General features: G+C 47.6%; 1 protein-coding gene across 4 annotated transcripts in view; it reads right to left on the minus strand.

Moving 5' to 3' along the window:
* The window catches only part of CCDC169 (coiled-coil domain containing 169), a 183,904-nt gene that overhangs the window by 134,672 nt on the left and 29,920 nt on the right, over window positions 1-19,312 (minus strand). For 2 of the 4 annotated variants that reach the window (XM_029602712.1, XM_029602713.1), the window contains exon 2: window positions 60-100. The exons of the other annotated variants lie outside the window; for them this stretch is intronic. The gene's annotated coding sequence lies outside the window, so the exon portion shown is untranslated. The remainder of the gene's footprint in view (window positions 1-59; window positions 101-19,312) is intronic. 4 annotated transcript variants of the gene reach the window in all.

Genomic DNA, 19,312 nt, shown 5'->3' on the forward strand with positions numbered 1-19,312 from the left:
CCATCACTTCCTTAGAGATCCCCTGTATTTATCCCATGCTTTCTTGAGACTGTTCTTACCTCTACCACCTCCATTGGGAAGCAGCATTCCACCACCATCTCTGTAAAGAAATATTTCCAAAAATTACGAGTTTATCCCCTTTCAACCTCTTTGCATGACTCTTCATTCTAGAGCCTCCTTTCTGTTGAAAGAGGCTCATCTCTTCTGCATGGAAACCTTTGAGATATTGGAATATATCTATCATATCTCCCCTATCTTGTCTTTTCTCCAGGGTGTACATGTTTAGATCTTTAAGGCTATACCCATATGCTTTAGAATGAAGATGTAACGTTTGGATGACCGCAGGCCATCCTGAAGCCGGCCTCACTCACCTCAGGACACCGTTAATGCCGACAGCAGTCCTACCACCCCAGATCGTCTGACGTGTGTGTGGACAAGCATTGCCCTCTCTTAAAGGCCCCGTGCAGGAAATTTCCAGCATCACCCGAAGATGACATCAGCGCCAGCAAGGTATTTAAATCCAAGCCACGCTTCCAGCTGGTGCCTCAGCAATAGGTCCCCTGCCGTGCATTGCCTGCAGTCGTGTTGCTTCGTTTCAAACCTGCTCCAGCCTTGCCTCGTTCCAGCCCTGCTCTGGCCTTACCTTGTTCCAGTTCTCATTCTGCTCCTGCCTTATCCCTGTCCTCTCCTTGCTCCTACGTCCTGTCCTGCATCCTATCTGATCTCTTGTACCTTGACCTCTGTTCGGACACTGACTCTGCCAGAGTGCCTCTGCTTTGACCTCTGCTAGGCCACTGGCTCTGCCTGAGTATCGTCTGCCTTGACATCTGCTCAGACACTGACCCTACCTGATTGCCGCCTGTCTTGACCTTTGCTCGGACACTAACCCTGCCTGACTGCTGCCTGCCTTGACCTCTGCTTAGATACTGACCCTGCCTGGTTGCCACCTGCCTTGATTTCTGATTGGATATGGACTCCGCCTAGTTTGTTGTCAGCCCTGACCCCAGCTGTGTCCAGATGCTGCTTGGCCGCTCTCTTGCTGGTTCCTCGCCTAGGTTCTGCTGGCCTCCCAATCCAATGGCTCAACTTGTGGTGGAAGAGGCTGGTAAAGGTGAAGCCTAGTTCCAGTCCCGGCTCGAGCATGCCTGCCTGCTATTGGTGTGGATCTAGCTGGTTTACCTGCCAGGCTGCATCAATCGTGCCACAGACAAAAAACTCACACTCCTTGAAAGATGATCACTGACCATTTTAGTAGTCACCCTTTAGACAGACTCCATCTTGTTTATATCCTTTTGAAGATATGGTCTCTAGAATTGTATATAGTATTCCAAATAAGGCCTCACCAGGGACCTATACAGGGCCAATATCACCTCCCTTTTTCTGCTGACCGTTCATCTCCCTATGTAACCAAATACCTTTCTGGCTTTTACCACCACTTTAGCCACCTATTTGGCCATCTTAAGATCATCAGATACAATCACCCCAGATCCCTTTCTTCTTTGTGTTTAGAAGAATTTCACCTCCAATACTGTATTTTTCCCTTGGGTTTTTGCATTCTAAACTCTTCGCTAGATCCCTCTTCATGTTCTTCTACACCTTCCTGGCTGTCCACCCTATTACAGATTTTAGTAACATTGGCAAAAAGACAAACTTTTCCCGACAATCCTTTCGTTATCATCATGCCTATTACTGTGCAAGAATATCCCTAAAGTCTATGTGGACGGATGTGCTTTCAGAAGAAGGAATAGTCTGGAAGAAGAACTACCCTGTGATCCTCTCAAAAGTAGACTAACCAATATGCTGAAATTGCTGTGCTTTGGCAGCCTTACAAACAGCTGTTCAATGGGGGGATTCACACCTTTTTCATCTGCACAAATTCTATGTCAGTCTAAATCTTCTTACTCACTTGCCAGTGTGGAATGCTAATCACATGCTGAATTTAAAAAAGAAACCTGTGAAGCATCTTAGCTTTAGATCAACTGGCTCACCAGAATGATATGACCATCTATTAGAAAAAGGCAAAAGTTCATTCTAAAGTAAAGAATGCTGATAAGATTAGTAACGGTCTTGCCAATCAATTGGCAAACGAGGGTGCCATATCAGGAAAATCATGGCAACTGTAGGATTCTCCATTGTTAGCTGTCAATGTTGTTACTAGACAAGCTAAGCAGCCTGTCTTTCCAGTTATACAATGGTGCAGTGAACAACCGATCTCTGACATAATGGGTGTACAGAAACAAGATCCTACCATTGGGAAATTCTATTTGCACATACAGAATTAAAAAGATTACCCACTACTTTGGAGGAATGTCAGAGCATGAGAAACTGAGACTTCTCTATGCTTGTAAACAGAAGTTCCAGATTCAGAAAGATCTATTGATCCAAACAAGTAAGAACCCTAATCTTGTAGAGAATCATGTGCATAATGAACCCTGTGCAGAGCCAGAGATCACAAAATCATTATGAGGCTTTGAAACAAATGACCCTACTAGCCACAGCTTTGTCAGGATATAAAAGGGTACACTCATGATTGCTTAACCTGTTGTAGATTGCAACCTGTCTCTCCATTACATAGAACACTTTTACATAGTAAAGTAATAGGCATGCCTTGTTCTGATATTTAGATAGATTGGCTTGGCCCTTTAGTCTGATTCTCCCAAGATAACAAATCCATGCTTACAGTTACTTGTTTGTTTACCAAGTGGATAGAATGTATCTCAGCACTGAACTGCACCGCACAGAAAACAGTCACCTTGCTGTTAAACCATGTTTTCAGTTGTTGGGGGTCTCCCCATGAGAGTAGACTCCGATCAAGGATCATGTTTTTCTGGACAAGTGATCAAGCATATGTGGAAACTACTGGGAGTGAGGAGCAAGTTCCATATGTCATATCATCCAAGCTGAAAGAACTAATAAAACTACTATTAGTATTCTGAACAAGTATGTATCTACTTCAAGTAAAGACTGGGACATCAGATTGCCAATGGTACTGATGTCTATCAGAACCATGCCCCACTGCTCTGCAGAGTTCCTTTGCCGTTACTCAAAAGAACCTAGAACAGTCTGCCAGAGGTAGAGAAGCCTATTATAATCTGAAGACTACCTCTAAAGAGTATCAAATTGGTGATAAAGCATTTTATTACAATTTTGGCAAGAACATGGCAAAGATAAGTAAAATTTTACCTAGCTGAAAAGATCTATTTCCAGTTGTAAACAAAGCTTCACCTGTTGCATATCTTATCCAAATTAAGACACTGATTGTGAAGAATTTTTTAAATGGGTCCACATCAATCAGCTTCAACCTTACCATTTAGCAAGTTTTTAAGCCAAGAATCTATTCTGTAAATGAGAGATACTAACCAAGACTTAGCCTAGTCTGTTTTTCTTTTACAGATGGAAAGTCAAACAATAAAGGACCTCTTTTTTATGCTGCTGCTGATGGAAGCTGAGGTTGTCAAACCGATTGAACCTGGTCCTTCCTCAGGAATTGTGATGTAGGACACCCCTGGGTTCCTAATTAGCCAATCACAGATAGTTAAATGGATTATCCGTGTACTATCTGGAATCAGATCCTGTCCTTTCTAAAAAAGAAATCCTGGATGTGTTTCAGGGACATGCTATCAACTTTAGTGAATAGTTAGGTTATTTGTTTGACTTTAAAGACTTCCACACTATTGAACTGTATGGACCAAGATGTCATGCCAATTGAAAACTATCATTGTTTCTCGTGATGCGGACATTTTACAGACTTATTATGTTTTGAGATATGCACTTCTTACTTTTTGCATACTTTTGTTTACAGAGCATGTTATTTTGATCTTTCTAAATAGAAAGAGTGGGGCCATGCCTCCTCTGGGCAGAACTAATTTGCTTCTGTCTCACTGCATTTGCAAGATTTAGTTGAAGCTAAGCTTACTAAGTTGCAATTTTTACATAATGCCTTAAGTACTCTTAGGCCTGAGTTACCTGAAGGATGTGAGCTTGCTCATATAATATAGCACACTTAGCTCATGCTAAATTTTTTATTTTGATTTTTCACACAGTCACATGTTAAGTGAAATATTTACTCACATTTTTATTCATGCATAATTATTTTTATCACATATTTTGAATATATTCATCAATAGTTATTACACATTTTGACATGATGATATATTAGAGCAAGCATGGTCATCTCTGGTCCTCCAGAGTCACAAAGAGACCTGATTTTCAGGATATCCACAATGACTATACAAGAGATATATTTGCATACAAGGGAGGCAAATCTACCTCATGCATATTCATTCTGGATATCCTGAAAACCTGTTTGTGTGGCTCTTGAGGACTGGAGTTGGCTACCCCTGTATTAGAGCACCCATTTATTCCAACATAAATATCTATTGATTGCGCCTATTTACTTTATTCATTTTTGCATTGATAATAAGCAATGATATCACAAAATGATCATCATTTTACCTTGTGTTACTCTTAATTCAACTTGCACAATTATATTTGCTAAATAGGTTTAAAAAGTAATGAGTTCCCTTGTAACGTGTTACATCTTACAAGGAAGGAACAGTAGGAAAAACCAGTCACCTTAAAAAGGAGTGTGCAACTGAACCAAACTGTGTACAGGCCTGAGCAACACAAGATGGAAATCAAGCAACGTGATGGCCCCTACAGGTTTCATGTGAATACCAGTGAACTGCACTGAGAAGGAGCCACTGTTGTTCTCCATATTGCGTAAACTGTCTTCACCTTACAATGTAGTTGGTACCACCAGCCACAAACTTGAGCTGTGATTTTCACAAACTTTGTAACCAGTCATGAGGCCTAGTATTGTTCGCCAGATGTCTTCCAACTCATGCCATCATCCCCATGAGAATATGCATATAATACCAGCTATGAAGTCAAATTTGAAGCCCACCAATTCTATAGTAGTGGATTGTGGTAGTATCTAGTCAGTATTCTGAACATATGCCTATGCATTAAGTCCTGATGAAGAAGAAAAAAACTTTGGACTAACAGATTCAGGACTCCAGCAGGCGCAGACTCCAGGACCTGCAACAGCTCTGCCCCCTTCCAAATGGGCTTCCTGTAACCAAGAAACAGGTGCAAGAAGTGAGCTACTGCAAATCCTGGGAGTGTTCCACTTGCGGGTTCTGCACTTACGTTCTGTTTTGTTCCTGCTTCTTTAGCCAAGGCATGGCCTTTTTTGAAGCTCCTGTTTTCTCTACCAAAGATAGCATTGCTGCAGAGGAAGCGAAAACAAGAACTAGGGGGCACTTTTCCCCTCTTGCCATCAACCCTCACACCCTTCCTGTGGTGATACCACTTTGAATAGGTTTTGAGTGGGGGAGGGACTTGACATTTATAAGACGAGATGCAAAATGTCAATAAAATTTCTTGTCAGGCTAATGCAATGTCATGGTTTCACTGCAGTGCAGCCTCACCTTGCCTTGGTTCTACCTGCTATGAATCCTCCACACTAACAGATGCCTCCAGCGAGCTCTGCTCCTGGCTATCTGAGCCACCCCTTCACTGACCATCTGACTCAGCAGTTCCTGCACTACTTAAGCCAGCCTGCCGAGTCCATCAATGCCTTTTCAACAAATCCCCTCAGCTCCTTGACCTAGCCAATTTTTCGCTATCCTGTCTTGCCTTGCAGGAATTCAGGCCTCCTGCTTTTCCTTGCGGCCTCCCTTGGCCCTCTTTGCCTCGATCTGTGGCCTCCCGGGCCTCCTTGCCTCGCTCTGTGGCCCCCTAGGTCTCCATACCTTACCTTATGGCCTCTGGGCTTACTAGGTTCTCATACCCAGCCTTGTTCCCTGTTGGGCTTCCCTGTTCATTGTTGCCTGCTCTGTCTAGTTCAGTGCTATCATTGTCTAGTCCAGTCCTGTCATTGTTCCAGTCCTGTCATTGTCGAGTCCATGTTTTATCTTGCACCACCCTGTCCAGTAACTTGTCTATTTCTTTGTCCTTGCTCTTGTCCATGGCTCAGCTCTGATTCCGTATCCAGTCCCCACTCTGAGCCTGAATCTAGTCCCCAGCCTGAGCCAGTATTCTACCTTGTCTATCTCCAGCTCCTGCCATGTTCACAGTATTTATTTATTTAAGGCTTTTATTACCGACTTTCTTGATACAGATCAAATCAACTCGGTTTACATCGAACGAAGCAGAAACAATAACCAACCATATAACAACCATATAACAGTATCAGCAGCCTCCAGTTTTGTTTGTATCCAGATCCTGCCAAGCCGCACATGAGCCCAGCTTCCAGCCATGACGTTTGCCAGGAGACAAGCTCTACTCGCTCCCAGAATCCAAGGGCTAAATCTGTGGGGGAGGAGGGTTGGCTAAACAGAAGACTAGCACTCGTCCAGCCCTGCAGTCCTGTACCACTCCTGTGGAAGTGTATCCTGACTCCACCCTGGCACCCCATAACATACAATGCTTCCTTTTGTTTATTTTAACCTTCTACCTGACAGTTTCATTGTATGCCCTTTAGCTACTGTATTACGAGACAAAGTGAAAAATTATTTCTATTTATTTTCTCTCTGTAGGCAAATTAGTAAAGGCAACTCTTGAGAACAACTCAGGTGACTGCAAATGAAGGTCCATGGTCTCATCTTCAGACCCTTCCTGTCATAAATGGCAGCGAGACGGGTGGAAGCAGGTTCCCACTGCACTGAGAGCGGAGGAAGGTAGCTGACAACAAAATAGATAGAGATGTTTTGCTTGAGTACAGAAATCTAATTCAATATGAACTCTGTTTCATAAGGTCAGAACGCAGCATTTATACACTGCAACTACAGTAATGAACATTTTCAGTGCATCAGCTTAAATCTAATAAAATATATGTTGACGTTTGCCCTGAATTTGACCTTCTCTGGCTCAGTAATCTACCTGATTCTTTCATTTATTTTATTTAAGATATTACTAGAAAAGTGTTTTTAAAGGAAATTTGTAGGACATACTTTAAATAGGATCTCCAGTTCACCAGTTTGTAAAATTTTCCAATTTCTATCCATGCCTCTTTTTCTGTATATTGAACACCAAGTCAAGGCTACAGGGACACTGTAGTTGCACCAAGTAAAAGCGGAAAGAGAAATAAATGGCAGCCTTGCACACAAATGCACCAACGAAAAAACAAACACTCTTACTAATGCAATTGACAATATTTGTGGACCCTTGCACTGAGCCAGGACTGGCTCTGCCTGCAGGGAGGAGCCCTGTAGTTCCCTCTGACAGCAGGCAGATCCAGGCAGAGCAGAGACCAGTCAGGACTTTCACCTATAACCAGCCCATGTTCAACCTCGGGTTGAGCCTTTGGGTGCCAGGATTGGCAAGACTTAGGTGGGGTCTCTGCTGATGGCAGGGGCAAAGGTCTGTAGTAAGCTGGGTCATAGGCAGGTGGCAATGGTCAGAGACAGGTATAGGTCAGTCATATTCTAAGTCCAGGCAATGGTCAGAGGCAGGCAGGCAGACAGCAGTCAGTCATATTTGAGGTCCAGGCAAGGATCAGAGGCAGGCAGCGGTCAATTGTATTCAAGGTCCAGGCCGAGGTCAAATCAGGCATCCGTCCAAAGGAGGAGAAGAGGGACAGATAGCCAGAATGTGCAGGCAAGGACTGGAACAGGGAGGCAACATGGAAGGAGCAGACAGAGGCAAAGACCGAAGACAATTGGAGACAGCTGGATGAGGCTGAAGACAGGCTGGATGAAGACTAAAAACAAGGTTGGAATGAAGACTGGGATGCTGGGAAGCAACATGCATACTTAGGAAGTAGATGGACCTGTTGCTTCTCCCTCACCGCCTCAGTAACAATGGCTTTATATAGTCCAGAGTGTGTGATGTCATCAGGGAGTGCCATGGGTGTTTTCCCACCATGGGCCTTTTAACTGGAATAACGTCAGGCGTGCGCACACCTAAGGAGAAGCATGGCTCAGCGTCATCAGTGGCATCCAGCTGTGAGGAGCAACGGCGCGTCTTGCTGTGTTGAAGCTCGGCATCCTGCTGCGAGGAGGACTGGGGGAGTCCTGCGGCATCAGGAGCTAGCAGGGATGGCCCAGCCAGGAGTGACTGCGGTGGTTCACGGAAGGAGCCCACAGACTGCCAAGCATATCAGTACCCCCCCCCCCCCCCCTTAAGCATCCTCCCTAAGGCTCTGTTTTTTTTAGGGTACTGTTGATGAAACTCCTTCAAGAGATTAATGTCCAAGATGTTGGAGGATGGTTCCCATGAATTTACTTCTGGGCAATAGTTTTTTTTTTTTTTTTTACCTTTTTTCCCCTCTGGCTGGAATCCAGAAATTCTTGGATTTCATATACATCCTCTCCAACAGCAACAACTTCTTGGAGTTCAAGAAGCACTCAGGAAGGCCATGAAATTCCCACTGGCTTAAGCAAGGAAACATGGAACACATTATGGATTTTTAACGAGGGTGGTAGCTCTAGCTGATATGTGACAGGGCCCACTTGCCACAGTACAGAAAAAGGTCCAATAAAGCATGGTGCCAAGCATATAGATGGAAGTCTGAGATGTAAGTGACAGGTACTGAGCCAAACCTTCTCCCCTATCTTGAATTGGGGAGTTGGCCTTCTGTGGTTATATGTCATTCTCTTGGCCTGGGCAGTGGCTTTCTCAATCAGCTGATTGGTCTGGTCCAATAATTCATGCAATTCCTGGGTGGAGAGCTGAGCTGCCAGTGATAAAACTCACAAGCAAATGGCAGAGGAGGTAGAAGTTACTTCCTGTAAATCAAATGGAAGAGTGAGGAGCTCGTGGCTGTGTTGAAGTGGTTATTAGGGGAGAACTAGGCCCAAGGTAGAAGAGTGAACCAATTGTCCTGGTGTTCGTTAACATATGAACAAAGTAAGGTTTTGAGGATGTGGTTGGTTCATTCTGCTTGCCCATTGCCTTGAATGTGTTAGGCTGATGTGTAGTCAAACATGATACTTTAATTTTTGCAGAGAGAACGCCAGTACCACACAGTGAACTGCACTCCTCTGTCCGAGAGTATGCGCTTCAGTAGTCTGCATAGGCGAAAAACTTGGAGGGTGAAAAAATGCGCCAGTTCCAGAGTAGAAGGAAGACCATGCTGACCCTCCCGCCTCCCCGGACAGTTGTTCTTCTACTTCCGTCTTGCTTGGAAACTGAATGAGGAGGATCGGGCTGAGCAGGAACATACACGCAGGCGCACTACTAAAATCTTTATCATCTAAGAGAGCTCTGCCACCTGGCCGCCCGGAGGGATGTCCCAGACAGCATGGATAATTCATCCTGCTATCTACGGAAAACACAGTTTAAGGAAGCAAACTTATCCTTTTCCCATAGATAAGCAGCATGAGCTAGCCATGCTGTCTGGGAGTCCCCAGCTGATGTGTTGAGCGCAGAAAGTCTGAGTATGTCCTGACAGTGAGGTCAGATAGGACGCTCAAGACAGTAGAGAATGAGGCAGACAGGTCTTGTCTGTTAGTCCTTTGATGTTCAAGAAGTGCCCGATTTGAAGATCGTTCTACCTATGTCCACGTCAGCCGCAGTTTGCTTATCCAGGCAGTAGTGGGCTGTGAACGTATGTAGCGAAGACCAGTTGGCAGCCCTGCAAATGTCCAGAATGGGTACCTTATGAAGGTGTACAATGGATGCCACCATAACGCGGACTTGGTGAGCCTTAGGGGAAGTAGCTAAGGCTTCCGAACATTTCTGATAGCAGAACTGTATGCAGTTGGAGATCCAGGACAAGAGGATTCTCTTGGAAACTGGAGGTCCAGAGGCATTTGGGTTGAATGAGACAAGAAGCTGGGAGGCTCTATGCTTAGAATGAGTCCGATGTTTATAATAAGCGAGTGCACACTTGCAGTCCAACATATGGAGTCTCTATTCGCCATTGTTATTGTGTGGCTTTGGATAAAAGGTCGGAAGGGCTATGGTCTGGTTGAGGTGGAAGACTGAAACCACCTTAGGAAGGAATGCTGGATGCAGATGCAGTGTTACCTTATCATGGTAGAATTCTAGGTATGGTGAGTAGTGAACCAGCACTTGTATTTCACTGACGTGTCGCGCTTATGTGAGGGCGACTAGGAATAGTACCTTCCAGGAGAGGAATCTCGGGTGACAAGGGTCCAGAGGTTCGAAGGACAGTAGCATTAGTTGCTCCAGGACAATGTTTAGGTCCCATGGGACTGGAGGTTTTCAGAATGGAGGCCACAGGCGTAGAACACCCATCATAAACCTGGAGATGAGCAGGTGGCAGGAAATGGGAGCCTCATTGTGAAGGCAATGGTAGGCCACTATGGCACTGAGATGGACCCTGACCGATGCCGTGGCCAGCTCCTTCCGATAGAGAAAATGGAGGTATTCCAGCAGCTTCTCGGGAGAGCAGGTGAAGGGGTCCATTCTGTTTCTGAGCACCTACCTGGTTCTGGACCCACTTCCTCTGATAATTCTGCCTGGTGGGGGGTTTCCTGGAGGAGACCAGGATGTCTTGAAGCTGCGGGACAGGTTCAGGTGGTGGAGTACCACCCTCTCAATCTCCACGCGGTGAGATGCAGGGATGAGTTAAGGGGGTAAAGCAAGGAAACCCCCCCCCCCTCCTGGTGAGCAGGTTCGAACTGTTGATTAGGGGGATTAGTGTGTTCACTGATAGTCAAAAGTAGATACGCATATCACGGTTGTCTGGGCCACGCTGAAGCTATCAGTATCACATCTGCATTGTCCGCGATGCACTTTTGGACTGTGCGAGATATGAGAGGGAAAGTGTAGAGAAGACCTTCCTTCCAGAAGAGGAGGAATGCATCTTGTGCTAAGTGCTGGGTGCTGGAGTACACCGAGCAGAAGGCCTGCAGCTTCCGGTTTTGCTCTGTAGCAAAACGATCAATGTGAGGAAAACCCCAGGTTTGAAAGAGTCTTTCCGCCACTTCCTGATGGAAAATCCTGCTTAGCCTGTCCACTCTGGAGTTGTGTATGCCCGGTAGGTAAGTGGCTTGCAACGTGACAGACTGGCTTTCTGCCCATTCCAGGTTCAGTACCGCTTCCCTGCACAGACTTCAGGAACCGGACCCTCCTTCTTTGTTGATGTAGAACATTGCAACCAGGTTGCCTGTATGGATCATCACCGTCTTTCCTTGCAGGGAGTGTTCGAAGGCCTGAAGAGTGTTCCAAATGGCCAGAAGCTCTAGGAGGCTGATCTGTTGTGATCATTCCCAGGTGGACCACAGGCCTTGTGTCTGGAGATGAACTAGGTGAGCACCCCACCCCTTGGTGGAAGCATCAGTGGTGAGGGCAATGTGATGTGCTGGGGGGCGGAGCAGCGCTCCTACCGTGAGCACTGACTATGTCAACCACCACGCCAAATCCCGTTTCATACTGGGTGAGAGGGTGACTTCAGCAGAGAGAGGGTTGCGGAACTGGCTCCATTGGGATTTAAGGCCCCATTGGAGGCAGTGCATGTGGAGACGAGTGCGCGGAACTACATAGATGGACGCAGCCATGTGTCTGAGGATGGTCAGGATCTGTCGGGCGGAGGCACTGGTGGTCGGGCGGAGGCACTATGTTGACATTGTGAGGGCAAAGGTAGCACCGGCGCCATTTTGAATATTGGCAAATCGGCCCGAGTGCAGAAGGTCGCTCCCGGACCCCCGCTGGAATTTTAGCAAGTCTTGTGGGGGTCAGGAGGCCCCCCCAAGCTGGCCAAAAGTCCCTGGGGGTCCAGCGGGGGTCCGGGAGCGATCTCCTGCACTTGTGACGTCGGGTCACAGGAACCAAAATGTCGCCGGCGCTACCTTTGCCCTGTCATATGATAAGGGCAAAGGGCCACCGGCGCCATTTCTCTTAATGCAGCTGTGGCCAGAGAGCGGGAGATCGCGCCGGGACCCCCCCACTGGACCCCAGGTAATTTAAAACATTTTGGGGGGGTTCGGGAGGGTGGGGGATTTCTTTTAAAGGGTCGGGGTGGGTTTTAGGGTTGTTTTGGTGTGCCGGTTTTCCCGCCCTCCCCCGATTTACGATTTTTGACGATAAATCGGGGGAATTGTTATTGTATCGCGGCTCTAACGATTTTTGACGATTTAAAATATATCTGACGATTGTTTTAAATAGTCAAAAAACGATTCACATCCCTAACCGTTGCTAGTAATAGCAGTGGCCATTTTCTAAGACAACTTAATTAATAGCAGGTAATGGACTTCTCCTCCAAGAACTTATCCAATCCTTTTTTAAACACAGCTATACTAACCGCACTAACCACATCCTCTGGCAACAAATTCCAGACTTTAATTGTGCGTTGAGTAAAAAAGAACTTTCTCCGATTAGTTTTAAATGTGCCACATGCTAACGTCATGGAGTGCCCCCTAGTCTTTTGTTGAAGGAGAGCATGCAGAAGCTGAATCTCCCGTTCCTTGTATGCCAGTACGGCTAGAAGGCCTTGCGTGGTTAATCCCTGTGACTTCATCAATACCTTGTTCTCCAAATCCTTGCAGATCAAATGTTCACCTTCGTACCTGTTCTAGACCTCTCATGATTTTAAACACCTCCATCATATCTCCCCTCAGCCGTCTCTTCTCCAAGCTGAAAAGTCCTAACCTCTTTAGTCTTTCCTCATAGGGGAGCTGTTCCATTCCCCTTATCATTTTGGTAGCCCTTCTCTGTACCTTCTCCATCGCTGACGTAATGCCATGGTTAACAACTTCTGTGGTCTCTGGAACCCACAGTCTCTTCTGTTCCGAAAACGAAAGGATGGAGGATCTAGAGTTACCAACACAACCTGGTTGCAGATGAGGTGTGGTTACAGCTGCCGAAACACGGCCTCGACCCAACTGCATCGGTTCCTCTCCAGAAGGAACAGGGTACTCAGACAGAAGGAGAGGGTTGGAAATATGACCGCTTTGTCTAGCATGGTTTTCCCGGGCTCGTTCATGGAGTCTCCGATCAATCTTACCCGTGAGGGTTATAAGGCCCTCAAGGGAGGTGGGGAGTTCCCGGGCTGCCAGTTCGTCCTTGATCTGTGGAGATAATCCTTCCAGGAACATGGTGTTCACACAGTTCCCCTGCCAATTTAATTCCATAACCATAGTACAAAATTCTATGGCATATTCACCCAGGGACTGAGACCCTTGCCAGAGGCGAAGCAGGTCGGATCCCATTGCTGGCAACCTGCCGGGATCTTCAAAAATCTCCTTAAATGCGGAAACAAACAATGACAAGTTGGATAGTAGGGGATCCAAGTGTTCTCATTATGGTGAAGCCCAAGCCAAGGCTCTCCCATCCAGAAGGGAAAGAATGAATGTAGTCTTTACCAAGTCGTTCGGGAACAATGCGGGCTGAAGTGCGAAGTGCATATGGCATTGGTTTAAGAACCTTCAGCAGCGTCTTGCATCTCTGGAGTATCGAGGCGGGTTAGAGAGAGGAATTACCGCATGATTAGATCCGGAGGTAACAGGAGAACTAGTCAACGATGGAGAGGCATCGAATTGCTTCAGGAGATCCTGATGAAGGGTTAAACGATGACCAGGTAAGGACTGGAGTATCTTCATTTCCTCTGCTTGAGCATCCAGTCGAGAATTCAGATGGTCTACAGCCATTGATAGCGTTTCCAGAAGTCTTTGATGTTCTTAGCCTCTCTGTGCCAGGCCTGGAATGGCCTGCAATTTGGTGAGCTGAGCCGAATCCATGGAATTAGCAATCTGTTATGGTTTTGAGGTCTTTGAGTAGATTCTTGGTACTGTGGAGATGACCACACCCATGGGGAGGAGCCCCATGAGGAACCACAGTACTAGGCTAGACTCGAGATACGCAAACACAGAGATTCATCTTTTAATATACAGCTGAGGTATACCACCAGAGGTGGCAGAAGTGAGGTGATCAAGAGGTAGCAGTCCAGGCACCCTCGGCAGAGGGGACCCATCTCACAAAGATAGTATAGGGAGTTCAGGATGCAGGTTCCCAGTGCAGCAGAGCTGTAGATGAGACAGACTGAGAATGTTAGATTACTCACTAAAATGGTAGCTGTATAGGTGGAGATCCCAGCAGGCAGAAGTAGTTGGATACAGGCACCGAGCCAGGGAGAGCAGGCCCTCGAGGAGCGAGTACCTGATCCCAGATAGGCACCTGAAAGAAAGCAAAGGGCCCCCAAGGAGCGGGTACCCAGGTTAGAGAAATACCTCGAAGGGCAGAGAGCTTCCCGTGGCAGCAAGGGAAGCGCAGAGTAGCTCAGACCGGAGGCTTTCCATCCATTCATGATCCTTGCTAACTCGATCAAAAAGGAGAAACTACAGCGTATTTATACCTCTCGGGAAGGGGCGGAGACCTGTGGTTGTTGAATGGCCTTCCCACGCTGACCCCTTTAAGAAAGGGGCTGGCTTTGCTGCGCACGTCTGGAGGACGTCGGGGAGGGGGGGGCGGGGCTTCTGCCCTGATGGCGTCCTGGTCGCAGGGGTAGGCTCCTCGATGTCGTGGTATGCCCCGGGGTTCTGGAGCGCGTCGGACAGTGACCAGAAGGGGTAGGCTTGGTCAGATTTCTTGGCTAACAGGCATAACAACCGCTAGACATTTCGTGAATACTCTGGGGGCCGAGGAGAGGCCAAAGGGTAGCACCTTGTATTGGAAGTGGCGGCCATTGGCCATAAAGCATAGGTACTGCCAGGATGTGGGGTGCATAGGGATATGCAAATAAGCATCCTTGAGGTTGAGCAAACAGATCCAGTCATTGGGGTGAAGGAAAGGTAGGATGGAATTGAGTAATGTCATTTTGAACTTCTCCCTGGTTAAGTACTTGTTGAGAGAACGCAGGTCCAGGATGGAACATAAACCTCCCGATTTCTTGGGAATGAGGAAATACTGGGAGTAGTGTTGAGGGAGCACTAGGGAGCGGTCCCAATTCCGGGGAGACAGGATCCGACGAGGAGACGGGACATGGAATGAAGATGAAGACAAAGGATCAGGAACCACAGAAGAAGACAAGGGAATTCTCACGATGAAACAGAGTGCCTTGAAGAAGCGAGGATGGACGTCGGACCTTCCTGGATGAAGAGCTGGAACAGCGGAGAATCCAGGAGCAGGCAGCTCCTTATGAAGGCGAAGACGGACTGAAAGAAGGCCCTCTTTAAAGGGCTGAAGAGGAAACACCTCGGGAACGTCAGCAGGAGGAGCCCTGGAGGACTGCCCACTGCTGGCCCTTTAAATGAAGCAGAGAGGCGTGGCCGCATGCCTAGAAGGAGGGCAGGACCTTGGAGAGTGGCATCCATGCCGCGAAGAGGACAGAAGATGGAGGCTTCCAGGCTGCATAGAAGAGGAGCTCTGGGGCGACTTCCAGGCCGCAAAAGAGGATTCAGTCTTCCTGCTGCGAGTGAGGCAACTTCAGCAGCGGTCTCCTGGCTGCGTGAAGAATTGACAGCGGCTACCAGGCCGCATGGAAGGCCTGGTCAGGGGCGGCGAGTAGCGGCGGCCTCCAGGTTGCGAAGAGGAGTGGCTGGCCCGCCGCATGGAGAACGATGGTCGGCGTCAGCGGTCTCCAGGCTGCATGGAGGACTGGACAGCGGCGGCTCCCTGCTGCGGGCAGCAACAGCAGCGATGGCCTCTGGGCCGCGCTGAGGGGAGCATCAGTGTGTCAGCAGCAGCAGTGGTGGCCTCTGGGCCCCGCTGCAAGGTAAGAGGCTGCTTGCGGGCCTAGCCCGCAAGCAGCATCGCAACAAGTAGAACCCTTGGCAGAGCTGAGGAGGAGGCAGCTCACGGATACATCTCTGGTGGAGTAATTTGGTGACTTCATCGTGTAGAGGCTTGCGTTATGCGTCTACCTGTTTCTGGCACACTACATGCGGGAGGGATGGAATGGATGTGAAGTTGAGGGCATAACCATCCCTGATTATCCTTAGCACCCAATGATCAGAGGTGATCGCCGCCCACGCTGGAAGAAAGTGGGAGAGCCTGTCATTGGTAGCAGTAGAGATGGTCCCATCTCCCCTAAAAACCCTACGGGGGTTTAGGAGGGTTGGTGTCTTGGGACGGGCGAGGCTGTCATGGAAGGTGTTGGGCGTTGATGAGCCGTCAGCTACTGAGGTGGCTGTGGGCGAGCTGGCAGACGGTAGGGTGGGTAGGGTCTGTAGGCACATCTCTGAAAGTAAGGTTTTCTATATGATGAGTACTAATGCCTGGTGGATGCCAAGTCTGAGAATGTTGTAAGTGACATCAGGGCCACCTTCTGCTCCTTCAATTGTGCCACCATCTTGCGTAAATTGTCCCCAAAAATATTGGCTGGGAGACAAGGGAGGTCTGCCAGTTTTTCGTGCTCGTCTTCACGGATCACGCTCGCTTGAAGACATGCCAATCGACAAGCAGTGATGGCATTTGCTGTGGTTCTGGCCAATGTGTCAAAGGCCTCACATATTGTGTGAAGGAGGTGCCTCAGATACTCCTCTAGGTCATGGAACTGGTCAGGGGGACAGTTCTCCGGGAAAGCCTCCTGCAACAGTGGTTTAAATGATTGCAGATACTCGTAGAGGTATTGTGTAATATAAAATTGGTCCTGCTGTATCTTTACACTGAGCATCCCCGACTAAAAGGCAGGCTTCCCAAAGTCATCCAGGTACTTGGAGTCTTTCTCTGGGGGCGTATTAGAATGCAGACGTGATTTCTTTGCTTTCTGCATGGCGGAGGCATGTGGAAGCTGCACCATGGTATAGAACGGCGATTGTCTCATACGGAACTTTAGATCCGTCTTGCGGGAAGTAGGTGGGCCAGCAAACGGGGATTCCCATGCTTTAGTCATCACGGCATCTAAGACCTTGTGAGAAAGCAAGGTCATGGGCTCCGAAGGAGACTCAAATATCTTCAAGATGCCAAGGATTTCTGCCCTTGGGTCGGGTATATTCCGGGTATCTATGTTTAATCATTGCCCCATCTTCTCCACAAATCTGGTTGACCTTCTGCGGGGTCCGAGGGATATCCAGTTGAGGATCCCGGGGAAGTGGATGGAGTTTGGTGGGAGCCCTCTCCGGGAGGGGAGCCCAGGGAATGTGGACTAGGAGAAGGAGGTCCCGGACTAAGGCTCTCTTGTGGAAATAGGGGAGCCTCAAGTGGCATCTCATCCTGGCGATTTCCCTGCTGCTCGACTGACTTCATAAATTGGGATAAGATTAGTGAGATTTGTGACATGGCCTGAGAGGCTAACGTGTCCTGGGGGGCAGGCAGGGGTTCCTTGGGAGCGCCCCTGGGTGGTACACCAGGAGTATGTCCGAGTCAGGTCCCCTTGGGCGATGGGTCTTCTTAGGCGGGCGTTTATCTTTCTTCTTGAGAGGTTCTTGCAGATGTGCCGTGTCTCTGCGCTTGGAGGCAGTGGACAAGCAGGAGGCAGAGGAACCCCCGGAGTCATCTGGGGATGCCGGCTCGAAGTCAGAGCCTACAACTAAGAGATGGGAGTCGTCCCTAGGGCGTTTATGCCCGCTGGAATGTTTCTCTGGGGCTTTTGGGGTGCCCTGCGTCAATGGAGTCAGTGTCGTCTTGTGTCAGTGCGTCAAATACATGTGCTTTGAGGCATGCTCGTGTGGTCGGCGCTTCGATTCACTTGCGCCGGTGGTGCGTCGGGGGCTAGGTGCTTTGCGGTGCAGATGGCGGCGGAGGTACCGACACATCCCCTGTGTCGGGGCAAGGGAAGCAAGCTTTGGCGCCAGCCTGAGCAGACCGGGGAGCTCTAAGGAGTAAGCTCTCTGATGTGTCGCTGCTTGGCTGACCCGGGAGGGTCCCGGGGAAGACTGGGTAGAACCCTCAACTGGGGGGCTCAGGAGCCCGATTCCGCTTCCTTTAGTTTGGCAATTCTAGCGGCCCACTGCCACTGAGCCCTGGGGGACAAGCGACCGCAGTCCCTACAAGTGGCCTGATCATGGTCCGGGCCAAGGCACAAGTAACATTTTGAGTGGCCATTGGTTATGGACATTACATAGAAACATAGAAATGACGGCAGAAAAAGAGCAAACGGCCCATCCAGTCTGCCCAGCAAGTTTCGCACTTTTTTTTTCCTCATACTTATCTGTTTCTCTTGGTTCTTAGTAACCTTTTGGTTCTATTTCCCTTCCACCCCCACCATTAATGTAGAGAGCAGTGTTGGAACTGCATCTAAGTGAAATATCTAGCTTAATTAGTTAGGGGTAGTAACCGCCGCAATAAGCAAGCTACACCCATGCTTATTTGTTTACCCAGACTATGTAATTCAGTCCTTGTTGGTTGTTGTCTGTATATAGATCCACTTTTCTTCATTCCCCCTGCTGTTGAAGCAGAGAGCTATGCTGGATATGTGTGAAGTATAGGTCTTTCTCCCCTGCCGTTGAAGCAGAGAGATATGCTGGATATGCATTGAAAGGGAAGTATCAGGCTTAAATGGTTTGGGGTAGTAACTGCCGTAACAAGCAAGCTACTCCCCGCTTTTTTGTGAATGCAAATCCTTTTTTCCACATTTCCTCTTGCCGTTGAAGCTTAGAGCAATGTTGGAGTCTTAGAGCAATGTTGGAGTCGCATTAACCGTGTGTATGTTTATTGAATAAGGGTATTATCTCAGGTAGTAGCCATCATTCCCGCAAGCCACCCACTCTTCATTCACGTCCTCTAGACTTTATGGATCCACAGTGTTTATCCCACGCCCCTTTGAAGTCCTTCACAGTTCTGGTCTTCACCACTTCCTCCGGAAGGGCATTCCAGGCATCCACCACCCTCTCCATGAAGAAATACTTCCTGACATTGGTTCTGAGTCTTCCTCCCTGGAGCTTCAAATCATGACCTCTGGTTCTGTTGATTTTTTTCCGACGGAAAAGGTTTGTCGTTGTCTTTGGATCATTAAAACCTTTCAAGTATCTGAAAGTCTGTATCATATCACCTCTGCTCCTCCTTTCCTCCAGGGTGTTCATATTTAGATTCTTCAATCTCTCCTCATAAGTCATTTGATGAAGACCCTCCACCTTTTTGGTCGCCCTTCTCTGGACCGCCTCCATCTTGTCTCTGTCTCTTTGGAGATATGGTCTCCAGAACTGAACACAGTACTCCAGGTGAGGCCTCACCAAAGACCTGTACAAGGGGATAATCACTTCCCTTTTCTTTTTTTTTCATTTATATTTATTCAAATTTTCATTTTCCAAAAGGATATACACAATTTGTAATTATTAATCATATTTCACAAGACATAATCATAACAGAATTAATACATATTACATACTGTGGAAGCCTAGAAAATCTTAGAAGTAATTACAAAGCCTGGTTTAATAACACAAAGCAGTTATTTTAAGAAAAGAAATATCTTGTAGAAATTAGAGCCATATATATTCTTTTCCCCAGTGATTAAAGAAATCTGTTG

This window comes from Rhinatrema bivittatum, chromosome 5 (assembly GCF_901001135.1).
Source record: "Rhinatrema bivittatum chromosome 5, aRhiBiv1.1, whole genome shotgun sequence".
NCBI lineage: Eukaryota > Metazoa > Chordata > Amphibia > Gymnophiona > Rhinatrematidae > Rhinatrema > Rhinatrema bivittatum.